We start from the raw sequence: 14,900 nt of genomic DNA on the forward strand, positions 1-14,900 counted from the left end.
TAGGGTTACGTAACCTGTAACCCCACAAAGTAAGGTAGATAGGTAGCTAATGATATGCTAATTGGCTTTGGAAGTAATGCTACGAGTAATGCTACATTAGCATCAATCCTGCAGGTAGTAAGCTAGTTAGCCGGGTATGCTAATGTTTGCAGCTTATGTTAAAGCAGACAAACACACTGGTTAATCTGCCTTTTATATGTTTGCCCTTGTGTTTTTGGCTTTCCCCCAACCCCCTGACAGAGGCCTGAGCCAAACCCTGAATGTTCTCAAATCCTAGAACGCCCCTGTGTACACCTGACCTGTGTTGGGCCGCTGCGACCAGGCCTTGGCCTCCTGCCTTTTTGCAAAAGTGGCCCCCAGGGCAAAGCTTGTTGAGTATCCATGCTTTAGAGTGACACTTTTACTGCAGCCCCATACGTACTGCTTCATCATGTAGGGAAACCCAAAGCTTGACCGGCGGTGCTTTGTAGTTGTTGCTAAGCTGTGATTGCACAATCACTGTTCGGGGTACGGGTTTAGTGAATTGTTAATTGTACTTATCATTAAGCCAGTTGGGGGTGGAGGTGCTTCTTTCATTGTTTATCATTACAGACATTTCATCATTTTTGTGTGGTCTTAGTTAATAATTTTATTCTGTGCACACCATAGTATCAATTTCTGTTTGAGGCATAAACAAACTTAGGACTTCAGGTGAAAGGACCTAAAACCTGTTTTCTCAATCAGTTTCTTACTATGAACGAGGGGGTCATGAACACGCTATTTGCTGTCAAAGTAAACTTGATAGCCCACCTTAAATGAAGCTCTCAGCTATGCCATACTCCTCACTGATTCATCCAGCAACAAAGGAGAATATGGGAGGTTTTGGAGGTGATGTGACCTACATGTTAAAGTCACAGACGTAGAGGCTAAGTGGTGACAGTAGAGCGCAGTTGTTGTAGGTGCTTAATGCTACTCTACATTGTATCCAGCAGACAAAGTGCAGTCTGTGGTTTGTCAGCCTGCTGAGAGAGTTGGTTTGTGCTATCACCTAGGTGTCTCACATCCTCGTCAAAACATGGCCTGTCCCGCTGCAGCCTCCCACACTGACTCAATCTGCTTATCAGTGAGGTCAGTAGTCTCGTAACTGCTATCTAGGTGTCTGCCTGCTACTGCACGGCCGCTGTTTGTTCTCGCAGCTTACACCATTGGGCCTGAGCTCATGGATAAGTCTTAAATGGATAAGGCTTGAGTTTTCCCAGCATGGCTAACTCTGGGATGGATCCTTTAATTGGCTGGCCAGTTAGTTGAATCAAATTGAAATATATGGATGTAGTTCTGTGTTGGTTTATGAATGGATACCAGTCATGTTTGTTTTGAAAGTTGTTTGAGTGCCTTTACAAGATTATTTGCCCATTTTACTACGGGTGCTTGTGTAGGTAAGAGAAAAAATTTGAAGAAGACAAGACAGCATCTTCTCTTACTTGTCTTTTATGATAATAATATAAACATGGGTAATTTTACTGTAACAACATGGAGAGGACCCAGGCCCTGCCCTGACCTCATCTCTGCCAGTCTATCGGTTACGTAACCTAGCTTTGAAATATAATTCATTTTTTGTAGTGGTCACATGTGTACCCTCCTCCAGCTCTAAAGGGGAGGCTCGTCCTAACACGCCCAGCTGTTGCCAGATGCATATTTTCAGGATGCTTTTGGTTACAAGTCCCAGCACTGACACCTTTCTTTTGGAGGTTATAATTAGTATTCAAGCTAGTCTTTTTGCTGTGATGGGGACTGGTTGTGGCCTAGAAAGTGTCTGTTGTGCATGGCTGCAGCAGAGGGGGAAGTGTGTATATATAGCTGTAGCACTTCAGTCCCCTCCATTTATTTTGGGAGCAGAAAATGGTAATTTAGTGGTTTTCTCCAGATTTCAGCGTTGGTTAACTTCACAGCCTGCTCGTTATTCTGTTTTAACAGAAGAGGCCACCACCTGCAGTGGAAAAGTGAACATTGTAGCAGCGTAATGTGGTATTAGCGAGAAGTTACATTGTTATTCTCTTTGCGTTATATGTCATACTGATGATTTGCAAAGTCAGTCGTGCTGGTTTTGGATTTGGTTTTGTTCCAAACTCACCCTTGTGTGTATAGACATACAAACAGAAAAAGCTTAAGTTAAGATCCTTTAAAATGAATGTGTTGTCTACATTTTGTACTGTCTGTCATTGTGTGTATCTGTCTGTCAGATGGCAACACATTGGGTATGTTTTTGGCAAGTCTGTAAGTATGTTATTCACTTAAAAGCTGCTGACTGGGTATTATTACCTCACTTCTCTGGGTCGGTATAATCCCATTCACTTTGGTGTTTTTAATAACACACTATGGGTGCTCTGTCTTTAAAACAGCACATGGCTTTTGTGGCGTTGTAATGCATTGTTAAAATTTCAGGCATCATTGCACACATCGTTGTAGGTGGCATGTTGTGTAGGGGGATATGGCAAGCTTCAACTTAAACGCTGACCTGTGACCCCAAAATGTTTTCAGCAAATGTGTTAGGAGCTAAGCTGGAATGTAGTCATGCAGCAATACCAGAAATTTAGTAATTCCATGATTCTTGATACCCAATTTGACACCACAGTAAAATATAAAAACAAAACAACAAATCTCATGTATCAAACATACAGTCTTTTATTGAAAACATTTAAATTAATTCAGTTTATATTTTATCATGATAATCCTCCTCAATCTCTAAGTACTAGTCTGTATGGGTTCGTGATTTTGATATCACATATAACCTTCAGTTTATTAACGTATTTTTGCTCCATTGGTGTTGTTGTTCAGCATTTGTACATGTTAGATGTGAGGGTTGGTCTGTGTGGAAGGCTATTGGTCCCACCTCTCCTCCACTGTGCTTGGATGGCTGGGTAGAAAGTGACAGTGACGAGTGCAGCATTTTACCCAGCATTTTTCAACTCTCTGCGACCAGAAAAAACACCACATGTGCAGCCCAGTGCCTTGTCATGTTGCTGCCAGGCCTAGCATAATGTATATTTGTGTTGGTCCCATTGAAAAGAATCAACAAAATATGCTAGCCTCAGGAAAACACACTCTTCTTTTTGAGGAGTCGAGATGGAGCAGCTGCACTTGTCGCCATCTTACACATGCTGTTCTTCCATGCTGGCAGGCGTTCTTCTTCCTTTGGCATTTAACAGCGGACTAGAACACTTGTTGGCCTATATGTTTTCCCATCAGGTCCAGATGGATTGCGTCTTTGTTACCTAAGTTGTCTTTAATACTGGAGAAAAGCAAGTAAAGCCACATTTTCAGAATTTTAGCATCAACTTAGCACCGAAGTGTCATCCTCACTGGAATGTTCTTCAGGGCTTCCCTGATTTAAAGTGTATTTCAGTCTCTCTTTCCCGCCTGAGCTACCTGTTTGTCTTGTTTATTTCTTTGGTCCTATCATTTACTCCAGGGATGTAATTCATTAGACATAATTGTTTGGTAATTGAGGTGTACCACACAAAGACTTCAGGGCAAATTTAAGATCACATCATGATCATTGCTTTTTAAAAATTCAGCACTTATTTTAAGTAGTCACCTTGGAAACATGCAGCCATGGCCTGTTTTTTTGTCCGTCATTGTCTCCTCCATGTTAGCCATAGCTTTAGGTGCTTCCTGTCAGCCCCATCTTGAGCACACCTAGCTGGGCAGGTTTCCAGAGAATGAAAGGGATCTTGGGTTACCTTCATCATGACACATATCGCCACAGGGAGCCCGCAGCCGAACACTTCTTAATGTTGAATAGAAAAGACCTGGGTCATCTGTAAAGTACTCTGGTTGTTCTCTCCAGTGACAGCAGTGGGGGGAGGTGAGTGAGTGAGTCAGCCTGTGAATAGCTACCTTCGCATGTGTTTTAGACAGTGTAGTTTTACTGTCATGGACTTTTCAGTGCTTTCTGAAATATCCCTCTGTCCACTCCTCACTGATCTTTCATTTCTTCTTGCAACTCCTCTGTTTCCTCCTTCTCCCTTCTTCCCTTTTCTCCCTCCATCTTCATCTTTCTTCCTTCTCTGTTGTCTTTTTGTTTTCCAACATCTTCTCCTCCATTTTCTCACCCTCCTCTGTTCATCTTGTTCCTCAATATCCTTTCTCTTTCATTGTTTCAGAGAGACCGGACATTCCCTTTCAGTCTACGTCGGATCCGTCTTAATGTCCTTATTATTGTTATCCATTTCACTATTGCTTTAGAGGTCTTAACAAATGCCTAGTGGATGTCTTCATTCATTTGGACAGATCCATTTATAGTATGGGTGGTCCAAATGGGAATCAAACCCTTAAATGGTGCAATGTCAGTGCTGGGCTGTACTAGTTGAGCTGCAGAGGGCTGTAGCATAGTAACATCCCCCCTCAATTTCCACAAGGGCCGACATCCAGAGAGGGTAAAAAAAAAATAATAAAAAAAGTTAGAGAAATGATGAGCCCAGAAAGGGCAGTAGGAAACTTGTGCTGTAATATCTGTCAGGATGTTGTGACATGTTGGTGCTGGAACACCACTGGCAGTAAAGTCCTACTTTTGTTTAAGTGATTGGTGACTTTAATTTGACTGATCTTGAAATTTAGAAGGTGGTACTGGACGTTGACAAGGTGCCACAGTACGGCTACATTCTTGGACGAGCACCGTGCCAACTCGGATTTTTACGCACTCGGTATTGGAAAATATCGTCTGGGTTGCTGAACATTCCCACAGCACATGCATGGTATTCCTAGCTCTGGCTCTTGTAACCACCCGGTAGTGTTTTTCCTTTCAGGATGATGTGGGAGCTCTGGCCTGTGAAGGCACTCAGAGGCTGCCATAAAGTCATTTGTTCCTAGGATTGAGCAGCAAGTGTTGTCTGCTGGCAGTAAAAGCAGAAGATTCATACAGCTGTCAGTGTCTGTTTCTCTGGTGGCCACCACCAGGGCCTGCAACTCCTAGTGGAGATGGAGTCAGGGCTAACATCACATATTATAGATTTAGCTGGATTTTTCAATCAGGACTGTTTTTAAAGTGTTAAGTGTTTAGTTTTTAAAGTGTTAAACATGTCACCTCACTTCATTAGTAGTTATTTTTCTAGGTTACCCACACTTCTTTGGCACTGGCTTGCCTCGTGCTTGAAGTGTTGACGTTGTTTGCTGTGAACTTGAAGCTTCTGGTCAGCAGTTAGCTGTTAGCTGTTAGAGGAAAGTAGAACTGTTACAGTGGTGCTGTTAAACAAGGATTTATTCACTCTGAGCTTGGAACAAAATAGCAGCTCTCCAGTACCTATATTAATAATAATTGCAAGTTGCAAGGGTGCTTGAAATGGTTGCAAAATGTGACTAATGGTCGAGGTCTGGAGCAGGGTCAACACATTTGCAGATGCTTTCTGTGTGAGAGGGAGAGAGCCATAGCAGACAGTGAGAGAGCAGAAACGCCAAAGCGAGTCTCATGCCGGGGAAAAAGTTGCGTGACAATTTATGCTCAATGTTTACGCCATTTATACATCCCATGTGAAACAAGCCGCAATACATCAAGCATAACATCTTACAGTATAATCAGGATTATCTGTGTGATTTGAAAGGTGCGGCACTGTCCTTTTCTTGACATCCTGCTGTCTTACCACAGCCATCATTCTGTTACTATCAATACCCAGTTGAGGAACAATGCAGCACCTGGTGCTTCTACCACCTACAGAGTGGCAGACAGTCAGGAGACACAGCCAAGCTGGGTAACATGGCCTGGCAGGCTCCTTTCATATTCTCTCTTTATCTGCAGATGGTATCAGGAGGCTGTGTTGACACAGAATTGTGTAAATCAACTTGTTTGCGATGTGGGTTGAGCAGGTCCATGTGCAGGCTTTGAGAATTCTTTGAAGCACTGGGAACACTTCCTGTACAGACAGCAGAAACTGATGTAGCCCAGCCCCTGCAAGGCAGTTTTTCTCACGTTGCTGGCCCGGGTGTATGCTAACTGCAGCAGTCTTTGCACTTTAACACACTCTAGATGTGTGACCTATTGTTTTGTCAAGCCCTGCCTCCCTCCTTTACTTTGGTGTTTGTGGTTTCTTAATATTTTGGGAACATCCTGTTTGTGTGTTTAATGCCGTGGGGCACAGATTGTTTAGTTTAAGGCCTCTGACCACTCCTGCCCTCTTATTAGTGTGACAGGACAAGAAAGACGGACTGAAGCAGAAGAGGGAAAGAACAAGAAACACCCAGAGAGAGATGGGGTCAAATTGGAGAACTCAGTGGGAAGAGTGGAAATGTAGGAAAAGAGATGAAGGGATGGAAAGAGAGAGGAATGGCAGCGAAAGGAAAACGGCATTGAGGGGAACTTGAGGTTGGCTGTGGTTGAGTGGAGGGGGTGGGGAGGGTTATTGCAGACAGACAGCATTGGGAATTCTGGTGTTGCTAGTGTGCAGTCTAGCATTAAATGCAATTTAATGCTCCAAGGCATGTTTACGTGCTATGTAAGTGATTCCCCGTTTGCCCTTCATGAATTTCCGGTGCCTATCAATGATTTAAAGAAGCACCCCCACATGTCTGATAGCTGACAGGCATCATATATGGCAAAATACGTGTTTGGGCGCCTTCAGTGCCCCTTGGCACTGCCTGTGGGTATCAGACAGCTGTGCACGTGTCATATGAGAAAGCAAGACATGGAAAAAACGTTTATTGGGGTTGGTCGTGCCTCCCTACACACATCTGCCAGGATAACCTCTGGCTGTGACATAAAGGAGCCTGGTTCTATTTCCATCTGTAATTTAGGTAATTTACTGGATGTTTTTAAGCTACTTGCAATTGAACTGCTGAAAGGGCTGTCTTTTTGAAGTGCTTCTGGCACTGAGTCTCTTTCCCTTTTAAGGACTAGGTTATTAGAATCATGCAGCTTTAATATTTCCTTTGATGACCTTGGTGTGCTATTTATTCAGTTGTGTTAATTTGGCCTTTATTCAACCAGGAAGTACTTTCGTAATAAGGTAGCTGTTATTTCTCAGAGACTAAAGCCTTTTATTCATAATAACTAGGGCATGATGGGTTGGGGACAGTTTTTAACTTTTTTTTTAAATACAAATGAATACTGAAGTCCTTCATTTGGAAGCTTAGTAGTCTACATACACTTTTTGGGGATAGTTTAAGCCCTATTGCACTTTGTGTCAGTGATGGGATGATTTGTGAAATTGAGTTGGCTTTGGGGTGTCTGTTGACACAGTGGCACTGAAATGTCACATACATAGCCATTTTGAATAAGAAGGTAATGTAACAGACAGCCTGGCCAGCAGCAGCGTTTAGAAACAGCCTGTAACCATGTGATTTAATAGGAAAATGCAAGGTGGTACAATTATTTGACTTTTATAAAAATAAAGGGGTACACGTTTTGTGATCATTAAATGGCAGATTCCTTGAGACAGCAACATTTTTCCCATCAGCAATATTCATCGGTTGTCACAATAAATTGTAAAAAAAAATCATGCCCATAGTCATGACTGGCCATTTATGACCTTGGCACATAGGCCAGAGTGATTCAGACCTATCATTTGCTCCTTTTTATGACGCAGAGCATTTCCTCAGCAAGGATTTACTCACTCTAGGAAAACTCTCAGCCTGCTTATGAGGTGTTCGCCCCCCTCCAGCAGTCCCGGCACGGTCTGTTGGAAGGAAAGGCCATTCCCAGGTCTCTTCCTCTCCTCTCTGCCATTCTCAGTCTTCATGTCATATCCTGAAAAGCCTCTCTCTCTCTCTCTCTCTCTCTCTCTCTCTCTCTCCATCTCTCCATCTCTCCATCTCTCCGTCTCCCATGTCTCTCTTGCAAGCGGCATTTTTGTGTCGTTACCTCACTGTGGTTGTAAATAATCCCCGTTATGGCTTCCAGATGTCCCTCCGTCCCACTCTGGAATTGGGGATGGGGTTTGAGCGTGGTGCGGGTGTAAGGGTTGGACACTTACTGTAACTGGCTCAGCTGCTGACTGGGCCAAAGAATGTGATGCCTTCTGTGTCTCACTCTTCTCTCTAGCATTCTCTCTGTCCTGCCACTTTCCCCCACGAGCTGAACCTGATTACTTTTCCTGTTCTTCTCATTTCTGTCTCTGTTTCTCATGAAAGGAGTAAGCAGCCGGTCAAACTGTGTAACAGTCAGACAAATATTTAATATCATACAAAAAATCACCTCAATAGTTTTAGACAGCAGGAGCTGTATTTAGGTAGAACTCAGGAGTTTGTAATTACGGATTTTTTTGTGATTATTCCTGCTTACTGAAGCTCCAGTCGCCAGTGGACAGAGTTTCTGTAGTTCCCACAACTCCAACAAAGTAATACGTCTTTCGTCTAGTGGATCACGTCATGTCAGTTTCAGGATTGACAGTGTCCCAGTTAAGCTTTCATCCATTTCATATCAACAATTTAAGATGATCAGCTTTATAGTTTTAAATCCAGACCTTCAGTATTTGGATTAAGTAGCTTGTGGAAAATAAATTGGGCTGAATTTAAAGGGCTATACTGTCATTTCAGTGTGTCACATAGGCCTACATATTAATCAACATTTAAGTAAATAGAACTATTGCTTTATAGTTATTTAAGTAAATTTCACTGATTCCAGCCTCTTAAATGTGAATATTTTCCACTTTCTCAATTCCTCTATGACAGGAAACCAAATGACTTTGGGCTGTGGACAGAAAAAGACATTTGAGGATGTTATCTCGGACTTTAAGAAACACTAATTGACGTTTTTCACCATTTTGTCATATTTTATAGACCAAACAATCTATTAATCAAGAAAATAATCGACAAATTAATCAACAGTGAAAGTAGTTGTTAGTTGAAGCCCTGTCCAAAAAATTATGAGATTTGTATCTAAAACATACACGTTGGCAGTGCTTAATAAATAGCAACAATAGCATAACATTGCATTAACAATCATTAACAATCATTAACTGTCCGTGTTATATCGGCAGCTGATTTCGTCTGCCCATTTTCCTGTCCTGCTGGCGTTCCCTTTATATAGACCCCATTTCTGCATTGTTACTACCTCCAATGCCGGCTTAAAGGCGAGACAACTCTGTCCCCCTGTTCCACAATTGTACCGTCTTTATGGATCAGCAAGGCGGCATAATGGTGTTAAAGTCCCGTCCTGAAGAGGCAGTGCAAAGGGGGATTCTGTCTTTTTGTCTACCTGGATCACCACTCTTTCTGATTCCCTGTGTAGCTCCCCTCTTTATTTGTTTGTTTCTGTACTCTTCTTGTTTTTCCTCACTGATTCACTGTCTGCTGAACTTGCATGTAGGAGAGGCAACAATTACATATGTAGATAAATACTTGGAAATGCATGACTCATGTAGCATGCACAAATTAGCTCTAAGACACAAACAAACAATTCCTCTTAAAAGTACATTCAGTTTATAACATACACACAGGCACATCAATGCCGGGAAAGGTTACTTCTTAACATGCCCTGTGGTTTCTTTGCTTGAGTATTTCTGAATTTAGAGCTACAATTTTCTCTGTGAGAAAACATTTAAAAGCCTTTTGACATATATGAAGCCTGCTCCGTTTGGGGACTTTGACCTCTGCAGCATGTCACACACCTCTGCTCCAGGACTTGGGGAAATATTAGACAGACTGTATGCGTCAGGTGACTGTATATGTTTGTTTTTCTGGAATATTGACCCAAGTGGTGGGTGTGACATTTTGCACTAAAGAACACAGAACATGACGCACACTCATAACAGTCCCTTGACAGTCAGCATACTTGCAATTTGCTGCAATACTTCAAGTCGTTTCTTTTTTCCCCTAAATTTTCACTATTCTAAAACTTATATGGAACAACAAGGGAAAAGTAACAAAACTTAAGTTTGTGGAAAAATTATAAGTTACTGATAAGTTCTCTTTTTGTTTTTATATATATATATATATATATATATATATATATATATATNGTTCTCTTTTTGTTTTTATACATATATATATATATATATATATATATGTGTGTGTGTGTGTAGTTCTGCCCAGCGCTGAGTCACACACAGAAACCATGCATGTAGTACAACAGACTTGCTATGCTCACAACACACACACTGACAAATTTCACATGAACACACCCTGGGGACATAGCGTGGAAGAGACCCAAGCTGAGGCCTGTTGTGAGAACTGAGCGTATCATTTGCGGGCCGGCTGCTAAGTGAACACACTTGCCTGTAGTTACCAAGTTTCACACAAAAATGGCTCTGACTTCTCTTGTCGGCATGGAGCAAGATGGGCCTGATAAGCACTCAGCATTTTGGGCTAAACCAGTCTGGCTATGTGGATTAGGTGGCGTCACTCATGTTTTTCCAGTTTCACTGCATCCTAAGGCCTACTGCTGAACATGTGTGTATTTTGCACAGTAACATGCTTCACGTGTATGTGTATGTCAGTGTTTCTGTGTCGTTATCTATGCGCTCATCGTGCGTCTGCGGATGGATGTCTTCCCCACAAAGCACGCAGTACATTAATGTGACTGACATGTCATCTTTTTCCAGTCTTGGCTCACTTGCCCTACACATTGCAAAACCCAATGAAAACAAAGAGCTCCACTCATGCTAAAGCTTGGATAGTCACTTTCCCAAGCGTTGCCAGGGGTTCCTACCACACCTTGTCATAGCAACGGTTGCTATGTTTAGGTCTACCTGTATATTTTGCCAGTGAGTTAAGATGTATGACCAAACTGTATGGTATTTTTTTTTCCTTTGTTGTAAAACTGTATGTATGTCACTATGCATCCATCTCTGCTACAAGAAAAGTACAGACACACTGATCCCTGGGTAAATGTGAGCTTAGTGAGTACAGGAGGTTCCTGTTTAAGTCGGGGTGTTTTATATGTGGAACCTGCATACTGACATATGGGTCTAGTGTCACCAAAACACTTACAAATACACACAATTGAATGCCATTTATAAATTACAGGCCACAACAACAGGTTAATAGATGCTGTGCGCTTCAATAAACCACTTCATTGTTTCCTCTATAATTGTAGAGGCCTGGTAGTAGTAAATATTTAAAGAAACATTAAAGTGGTAAATCTGAGAATGGAATTTGGTGTGGCAGTAGGTGGTAGAATGAGTGCTTGTCTTAGCATGTCGATAGGAGTGGACAGGAGGGTGAGTGTGAGCAATCATTCTCAGTGTGACAATCATTTCATTTCACTTTCGTGACTGACTGGCCGGGTTGTCCAGGTTTATATAGCCTGCATGAAACAACTCAGTAAGAACGCACAGGGCGAAGTATCTTAGATGCGCTTTCAGTGGTTCATCTTTGGAACATTGTAGTTTCGCCACGGCAGACCCACATCAATAACATCCGCTGTCACATAATTACGGTGCCTAGTGTAAGTGCAGTCAGATTCTTTTATACCATTGCGGTTGTCTATTCCTAAGTCCTTATAAATTCTTTTTTATATCTTTCCTTGACCTTATGATGTTTTCTATCAAGGTCAAGGGGAAGTGTTTAGGAAATGACATACGACATAATGTTTTTTACTAGTGGACCACAGCTATAGCCACCTATTATGTGTCCAAATCAGATGTAGAGAACAAGATATATATGTGTGTGTGTGTGTGTGTGAACATATCAGTGTGTTTCTATGTTTGTACGTGTGCTTTGTTGTGGACAGGGCCTGTGGGCTCCTGGCTCAGAGATGAAAGACATTTCTCATGTGGCTGGTTTAGTGGAGCGCCTGAGTCAGCAAGCAGCTACTAATCAGTGTTTTCTCCCTCTCAGCTAGGCTGACTCTGTTCCCCCTACTCTTTGGCCTGCCACCCTGTGAGCTCTGACTCGTATAAGTAAGAGTTAAACCTGAAGTGAATCTGAAACATGCCATTTAACCTAAAGCAATACAGTTCAAAAACTAATCCTACCTTGTCAGATCAGTTTAAATGAAAAAATGGGGGTGACGAAGCAAGGCAGTTAAGATCACTGAGAGATGGCTTAGCTGTCTTCCCAGCAGCGCTGGTCTTTGCTGTTGAGTATAACACTTTTGAGTCAAGATGACCACTGAATGGGAAGCAAGCAGTGTCCAAAGATGTGTCTTTAAACGTAACGTTAGTCCACATCAGTTGCTTTAACCCTTCAGGACAGATAGTGCCCTTTGTTTTGATCGGGAGGGGGCAAATGTGACTGCATAGTTTGTGTGCACTGTGCTAAATTAATGTAGCCTTCCTCTTGAGATAATGGCAGTTATTGATATGGCTGTCCTCAGTGAACAGTGTCAATATAGGCTACCTTGAGGGGTATAGATCTTGTTGAGCAGTTAGCTCAGCAAGGCTTTGTCATCATACTTAAGACATTCCGGCAATTAACAATAAATAAAAAGTGCTCATGACAAAAAAAACTGTAATGTGTTCCTCTCATGCATTAACTTTAAATCTAAGTATATAACACAGAGGATTATGACTACTTGTTCTTATGGAGAAAACAGATATATTCCTTTCCAACTTGTTGTGAACCACTGTCATAAATTGTGTGATTTTTTTTTTTCTCACAATTTACACATTAGCTGAAATTAAATAAAGAATCCAGTTATAAACAATTTGTGTGTGACCACATCTTTGAATACAAACTTTTGCTCTTCCCTCTGAAGCTAATCTGAGGAGAATCTCATGTCTGTGCTTTAATCATGAAAAACGGCCATATTAAATAGATTTAATCTCTCGCCCGATCGTGTTGCTGCTTTCCTTTGATACATGAATTAATATGAATCCAAAGGGATTTAGTCACTGATATTATCTTGTACCCTGGCAAACATGCCATGTCAGGTTAGAGATGCTGGCTGAAAGAGAGCGCTCTGGCAGATATTCAGTTGAAAAGAGTTGGATGTGCTGTGGAAATCACCACCAGCACTGAGCCAAAGGGTGGTAAATCTGACTAGTTTCTTATGAGTTTGTCCGCCAGCCACTTTGGCAGTTGCATGTGATCTGCCTGTCCTGAATCATGGGGTCATAAAATCAAACAATGCCAAGCTGACACACGTCCTTATGGAGGACAACCTCTCTAAGATTACTTTAACAGAACCAAGGTTTTTAATATCAAACACACAGAGATATCATCTTTATAGCTTGAAATGAGTTTTGTGGTTAACATTGTGAAGTAAATTCAATTTAGACAGTGTGTTTTGCCAGCCAGCCATCTGTATCTTAGTCTTGATGTGATATGTTGTTTCTAGCTGTGAATCTTGGGTCTTTCCAGGTCAGCACGCCATGTATCATTCTCTGTTTTAGACTTTGTATTTTTGTTGGAAGATGTACTGCTAGGCTGTTAGATAATGCATGAAGAAAGAGAAGCAAAGATGCACAAGAACATCTCAGAAAGACCAATTTAGTTGTTTGTCACATTCTTGTTCGTCATCATTTTAGCAGACTTGCGGTGATGTCCCGGTCACTTGCCTGGAGCTGGATCACATTCCCACATACAACAGGGTTGATCGACCGCTAGACATAGTTTAAATGTTTCTGGTCTACTTGCTCTGTAACTGGTCTGCAAGGAAATGAAAGAAATGACTAAGCATTTTTTTCCCGTCAGGTGTTCCCAGCCTTACTCAGTGCAACGACTGCGCTGTTTGTGTATTTATGTGTGTACATGGTCTGTAGTAATGCACGCCAGGATATGGCACACTGCACTGGCCTCTGCTTTCCCTCTGCCCTGCAGCCATTGCAAGCCAGGCCAGTGGAGTCAGGAGGGAGTGTGAGAGCAAGAGGTTGTTGAGCCATGAGTGACCTGTTTGTTTTATTCCGGCAGGCATTTCTCTGTTTCACAGTGGGAGAATGGTCTTTTTCTTCAACACTGGAGGTTCTGTAAAGTCATGGCAACCAGATGAGTTTAGTGTGATGTTTGGGCAGTTAGGGATTGCAGACGGGGCCAGAGTGTCAACTTGGCTGGTGGTCAGCTCACACACACACACACACACACACACACACACACACACACACAAGCAGCAACCAAAAACAAAAAACATTGTTTGTGTAGTCGAGTGAGATTTTGTCTTTTGTTAACCAAAAGAGCTGAATAAAAAGCTATGGTATACTTCTCTGTTATCAGAAAATCAGAGTATCAATGTAACCAGAATGCTGACCTTGGTGAACTTGCAGCCCATCCAGGTTATCCTTGGCATGCTGGGATCATGTAAACCAGGAAGTGTTTGAATAGCTTTCCACAAATGAGGGAAATGCTGACTTTGTCAGCCATAGATGAAATCTGTTCAGCTTTGTGAGAGAACGCCGGCGACCCTTGCAGATCCCTCCCAAGTCCTTTTTTCCATCAGGAGCCATAACTGCAGACGTAACAATAGCTAGCTTTATCATTCAGCCTCTCTGCGTCCGGTGTCATGTGCTATAGAAAGGTCCAGGTGGTCACTAACTCGTTGATAAAGTACGTTTAGAATGGCATGGCAGCCTATCATGAGTTAGGGGAATATTGTGGGTCCCTAGTGGGTTACCGCATGACTAGCATAAGTATGTTTCCATAAGCCTGGGTCATAGGATAAGGGTACATTTTCTCATGATGGGTTCCTGACACATAAAATGCCTGAACTCTTCCATCAGGCCATGATGACAGTTTTATTCAAGTTCACTAATGAATATTGGGGGTTTTGTTGATAAGAGGATCATGAAAATAATAGGCCTTCCTCCATGTAATCAGTTAGCAAATGTGGTAAGCACTGACTTCTATCTCCTGTTTGAGCACAGCAATTGTTGAAACATGTCCAACTGGTCAGTATAACCTTTAAACTTACCGCAGCTCGATGCTGTTTTGGGTAAAATGTGTCTGATTATTAAGTATCTCTAGTCAGGTGTGTGATCTGCAGTGCAGCTCTATGCTTTTTTTCTCCCACATTAACACTTGACCGTAGCAGATTGTGTCGTTTGTCCATTAATTTTCCA

The 14,900-nt window shown here is 42.0% G+C and overlaps 1 protein-coding gene across 4 annotated transcripts in view; it reads left to right on the forward strand.

Moving 5' to 3' along the window:
* cdc42bpab (CDC42 binding protein kinase alpha (DMPK-like) b) overlaps window positions 1-14,900 on the forward strand; it is a 93,915-nt gene that overhangs the window by 21,104 nt on the left and 57,911 nt on the right. The gene's annotated exons all lie outside the window — the stretch shown is intronic.

Source organism: Epinephelus moara, chromosome 12 (genome assembly GCF_006386435.1).
Source record: "Epinephelus moara isolate mb chromosome 12, YSFRI_EMoa_1.0, whole genome shotgun sequence".
Classification (NCBI taxonomy): Eukaryota; Metazoa; Chordata; class Actinopteri; order Perciformes; family Serranidae; genus Epinephelus; species Epinephelus moara.